At 42.3% G+C, this 5,631-nt stretch overlaps 1 long non-coding RNA gene across 2 annotated transcripts in view; it reads right to left on the reverse strand.

The window, feature by feature from the left end:
• Positions 1–621: 621 nt before the first annotated feature.
• Positions 622–5,631, reverse strand: part of LOC136644539 (uncharacterized) — a 31,516-nt gene continuing 26,506 nt past the window's right edge. For both annotated transcript variants that reach the window (XR_010794098.1, XR_010794099.1), the window contains exon 5: positions 622–760. This is a non-coding gene — a long non-coding RNA (uncharacterized lncRNA). The remainder of the gene's footprint in view (positions 761–5,631) is intronic.

Consider the following 5,631-nt stretch of genomic DNA (forward strand, 5'->3'; position numbering starts at 1 on the left):
CTGATCCCAAACCTCCACTGCCTTGTGGCTACATCCAATTATGGAAAAGGCTTCAGGAGTCAACCTCGAGGCAAAATCCGGAGCCGGAGTCCCTGAGGCAGTTCATGGCTGAACACAGTCACGTTCTGGCAACTCCTGTGACGCTGCTGGAACCAACTGTATTGGCTTCTGCCTCTCCATTGGACCATTTCAGTGACGTGGAGAGGGGGGATTTGCTGCATGGGTAACAGCCTATCCTCCATACCTACTTTACCCAGGCTTCGCGCACTGGAGAGGACACTCTGTTCCAGAACCACCATTCAGAGCGTGACACCATAGTCTTCCAAGACTGAAGGATGCCAACAAAATTAGCTATTTATGTAGAAATGCAATATGATACTCTTAAGTTTTTCATAGACAGTAAGCTTTGTTACAGGTACATAAAGTTTAATCAGATGACTTTAACTGCAACAAAAATCATGCTAATGCTTTCATCTTTGTTAGACTAATAAGAAACTAATTAGTGCAATTGACCAAGTTCTGTTGTGAGGAAACATCTTGGGATGGGGAGGAGCGGGGAAGTAGTTTAATACCCAAGGCCCTGGAACAATGAACATTTCATAAATTGGAAGAGAGCATGGGAGACCAAATGCACTGGAGTGCGACGTAGGTTCTTTCTTCCATTCAAACCTTTTAGAACTTGGTAATTAATGAAGCCCAGTGGTGAAGTTCTCACAATTACAGAATAACTCCTTTTTTCTTCTTCTCCAAAATTGCATTTCTATTTCAAGGGTTGGGGGAATGGGGAAAAAAAACAAACAACCAAAACGGTTTTGATAATAGGAATGAAGCTGTGATCCAACGTATAACATCCATACTAATTACATGTACAACTATGACATAAATGTACCATTTTTTCCAGCAAAGGTGAAAATATTACAACTTTGGTTCATAGCTCTGTAGTCGCAACTTGATCACAGAACAGTAAACCACAGATTTCTCCTTCTGGCTGTTTTAGAATGGAGGATTATTGGTCATACTAGAAGATTTGCATGTTTTAAAATTTCTTTTCTCTCTTGGATAATCCTTCCAATGCTAGATGATGGTATCACAAGTTACTTTACTAACATAGTCTTCAGTCTGTCATATGATAACTTTGCAATGACCTATGATTCAGGAATGCTGAATAATATGGGTCACACTGTCGTATTAAGGCAATGAAGATATAATGTATACCAAATAATGAAAATAAAGGGAAAATATTCTGCTTTTGAATTGTGGAAAATGTGATGCATTCAGGATGAGAGATTTTCATTCTATAAAAATGCTCATGAAAATTGCATTACACTTTCCCTGTGGTTCAACCTTGTATACCTCTAAAATATCTCAGCCAAGAGCCTTAATATATTTCACAAACACAGTGGTAAGAGATTATTGATCATTACATTTTGAACTCACAAGGGAGGAAAATGTGTTGGAAGTCATACTTTGTAGTACAGAGCAGAAGGGACTATGTTACAGTACAGCTATATAACCTACGACTTTGTAACTTTGGATGACAGTTAATTCCTAGACATGTCAACAGGGACATGTTATAATGCAGATGTTAAGGTTAAAGCAGAAAAAAATGCATCAGCTTCTGCATTTTGACCAAGCTGGGTAGGCAGAACATGAATCAGTGAAGGTTACATTTGATAGTGATTGCAATAAATAATTCTTCTCTTGTTCACAGCACACAGGGTCTTTATTGACTGTTGGTACCCAGATACTCATTTTGACATCCAAGAGATATATCTATGATTATTGAGCCAGTCATGTACACTACATCAGCACTGATTCAGTTCTGATGCAAAATATGTACCTAACATCAAACTATTTCTCCAGGGCTCCCATGCAGTTCACTTAGGTGTGCCTACTTTGCAAGTAATTTGTATTATGAACAGAGTGCCCAGGTAATGTATAAGGCACATTATTTCAGAAAAATATCAGCACTGGGCCATAAGCATGGAGGTCCAAGCTGCAGTACAGATTCCATGGGTGAACAATACATTTATATGTCTTTAGAATATATTGATTACTACTTTTCACAGAACACCTACATCAGAAATAGCTCTTCAGCTACAGCAGCCTTTGACTAGTGTCGCCCATACATTCAGGAATGAATTTGCATTGCAGACTTCCCCCCCCCCACCCCTCCAGGATGTGAAGAAGTATTTGGAAGTATTTGGAAGGATGCAGCTTTTGTTTGGTTAGAAACATGACCCAAATCATTCAGTAATCGCCAATACTATATTCAATTTGAAGTGGACTCACTCTTTATAAAGAAATGTGGTTTGCTTGGTTGGTGTACCTAGTAGGATTTCATTCAATTTGTCATCAGAAATGAATAAAATGACATTGGTAGCATAGAGAACAGCATTGTAACCTTACAGCACAAATCCTGTGCATGTCTACTCAGAAGTAAGTCCCATTTTGTTCAGTGGGGCTTACTTCCCAGAAAATTGAGCATAGGATTGCAGCCTTATTGATGCATTGTTATGTCCTAAGACATGTTGATTGTGCAGGAAACTATTCTACCTTGGTTTGGTCAAATAGAAGGTGGAGAGAAGCTTAGGCAATTCCTGTGCTGCTGGGCTGTAAGGGACAAAGTTCCATCAGCACCCTGGCCAGCTCCCTGCGGCTTGTCCTTCGGTGCTATTGTTTTGAAAGTGTCAAATTGTCTCACTATGGACAATATTCTTGACATTGAACCAACCCCACAGGATTAAAGACATGCACACTCATGACACACGTGCATTCTGACCCTCTCCTTGCTTCTCTGTGTAACTTTCTTCAACAGCATAGCAGGATGCTTCATCCAAACCAATCCCCTTAAGGGCAAGAGTATAAATTGGCCCACTGACAAACAACAACAACAAAATCCTAGAAAAAGACCATCACTTGCACCTGAAGTCAAGAGTGGAAGGAGCTTCCACTTCAAATGGCATAATTAATAAGGAGATTAAGCAGATTGCCCTGTAAACAGGCATTTCTTTTTCTTGTTCTCTTTTGAGGAGCACAGATTCCAGCAATAAAAACTGCAGTTGAAGCTCTAGTCATATGTTAGAATATTAGCATCCTGCTATAGGATGCAGTTGCCATAGAAACTTACAACTGGGAGCTAAATAAAGTAATTTCTATGCTGGTGTTGGTGTCTAGAACTTCAGCACCTGATGCTAACCAAATTGTGCTCAATAAACAAATTTAAACTTTAAACGCCTGCAGTAAGTTTGTGATAGTTTCTGTACCATTGATTAATCTCAATTAATCTTGATTTAGAGTGTAAGGACACAAGAAATCATATAAATGGGAAAAGAGGACTACTCAAGGTTAATGTGTGCGCTCTTCTCTCTAGTCCAAAACCTTGCTTCAGCCTTGACACTTCTCTCTTGCTTATTTTCAAACTTGTAGCAGCGCAATGCTGCTATGGGAAACAACCAAGGCTTCTGGAGCCTTGTTGTTTGGTGGGAGTGCAGAGGCACTGAGAAAGTTTGGACTATAAACAGGGGCAGCGAGGCGCAGAGCAATGAATGAGAGCTGGGAGACAGGTCTCAGAAGGTTGATGCAGGAAGAGCTGAGCCGGAAGTAGGACAGTATGAGATCGAGAGAGAAGTCCGTCCTCCCAGCTAGCTTCCTCAGACTTTTATTCATTCTCAAAACACATGATGCAAAGCTAAGCAATAGAGAAAATTACGGAAGGTTGCTAAGATTATACTAGCTGCCTACTAGCTAGTTCTAGCTTGACCACAATACACATTCCTGAGATATGATTCTGTTGTTCACAGCACTGGGTTTAGAGTCATCACCAAGGCCAAGAGTTTGCTCTTGCTGCGCAGGCGCAGAATGTGTTCTGCTGTTGCCACATATGCCAAGGCATCTCAAAACCTAGTGCTTGTGCATTCTATATTTACTACAAAACTCTCTAGTTCAGTCATTCAAGCTCAGAAAATATGAGGTCCCTAATGATTTTTAGATACATTGATTCCATTTCCACTCACTTAGCCCAAGCCAATTGAAAGATAAACCTGAGAACAATACTTACACAGTAATTTTCCTGACAATACCATTGTAGGTACAATTATAGAAGCCTACAAGGAGTGTAGATCTGTTCCAATACAGCAAAGACTGTAAACTTTATAACCTATTCCTCTTCCCAACCAACATTGGCAGTGATGCGCACATGCTGCATGCAGTGGTGAAGGGGGCAACCAGATACCCCAGGAGAGGTAAGTGACAATAATTTTACCTTACCACCCCATAAGTTACCTGGCTGTCAATGGGTCTCCTCAGACCTACACTAGCTATTCAGCTGGCATATGTCCAATGAGCATTAGGGCATTTCAGGAAAGGGGGCATAAGAGCTTCGCATGCTCCCAGTTCAGCCTGGTCTCTACCCCAATTCTCCCCCAAACCAGTAATGCCACCACCTTACCTTCTAAGGCAGGGTGTCCAGGAGCTGCTGTTGCACACACAGAGCTTCCAGCCACTTCCAGCATTTCCAAAGCGTGTTACGGTAGTGCAGCTCTCACACCACCAAGTATAGCATTTTTATTTTATTTTTTGCTGAGGATTGCAAGTTTCCCAATCCCCAGATAGGACTGGGCTGTTACCCAATCTAATGGGTAGAGTAGAATCAAAGTTAAAACAGTAAAATCAGCTAACCTTTTAGCTGATTTAGAGCCCAGTCTAATCCAGGTGGCTGCCCCATGACATAGTGGTGCCAAATGGCCGCAGCTATATCCTGTGGGGCCAGGAAAACAGCCATAGGTTTCCCTGGGGTAAGGGAACTTTGGCAAACCCCAGCAGCTCCTACGTCCCTCCTCTACTCAGAGGCACGCCAGCTATTTAGATGGCACAGAATCAAGGAGACCTGTGTCATATTCCAAGACCTGGGGGAAGGGGCAGGATTCAACGGTAGCTAAGGCTGACATTCCTGCCGTCTCTTGGGCCTAAATTGTCTCTGGCCTACCCTTCCCTACCTCCACCCCGTCATCCCACCACCCTCCCCCTGCACAGGAACTCCTCCCTGTTGTTTGGTGGGGAACGTACTGCTCCAATGTGTAGGCAGGCTGCTGTCTGGCATGGAGGCCCAGCACCAACTGGTGCTAGCCTCCCCACCAGTGCTTTTCCCCTCTCAGTTGCCACAGCATGCCTTATGGCACGTTTGCGAAGGCTGTTGCTGGAGTAGTGCGCTATGGATGGATAAGCTTGCACTGTGAGCCTCTATAATTATTTGATAGCATTGCTAGTAGTATTGAGGCCCAAATCCTAACCAACTTTCCAACACTGGCATAGTATTGCCAATGGGACATGTGCTGCACCCTGGAGTTGGGTGGCACCCACGGAGGCCTCCTCAAAGTAAGGGAATGTTTGTTCCCTTACCTCGGAGCTGCTTTGCTCTTATGCCAGTGCTAGAAAGTGGGTTAGGATTGTGCCCTAATAGTAGTAATTCTCAAAGTAGTAGTGGTTACTCTTTTCAGATACAACAGCAGCTAGCAATTAGCATAATGCTTTTTACACATGATTAAAGTACGAGTGATCGAGTTGAAGTATTTATTTAATGAATAACTGGATGTCTTTAAAAAATATTAAATACTAGTCTTCAGCTGCCTT

The sequence above is a fragment of the Tiliqua scincoides genome, chromosome 3 (assembly GCF_035046505.1).
Source record: "Tiliqua scincoides isolate rTilSci1 chromosome 3, rTilSci1.hap2, whole genome shotgun sequence".
Taxonomy (NCBI): Eukaryota; Metazoa; Chordata; class Lepidosauria; order Squamata; family Scincidae; genus Tiliqua; species Tiliqua scincoides.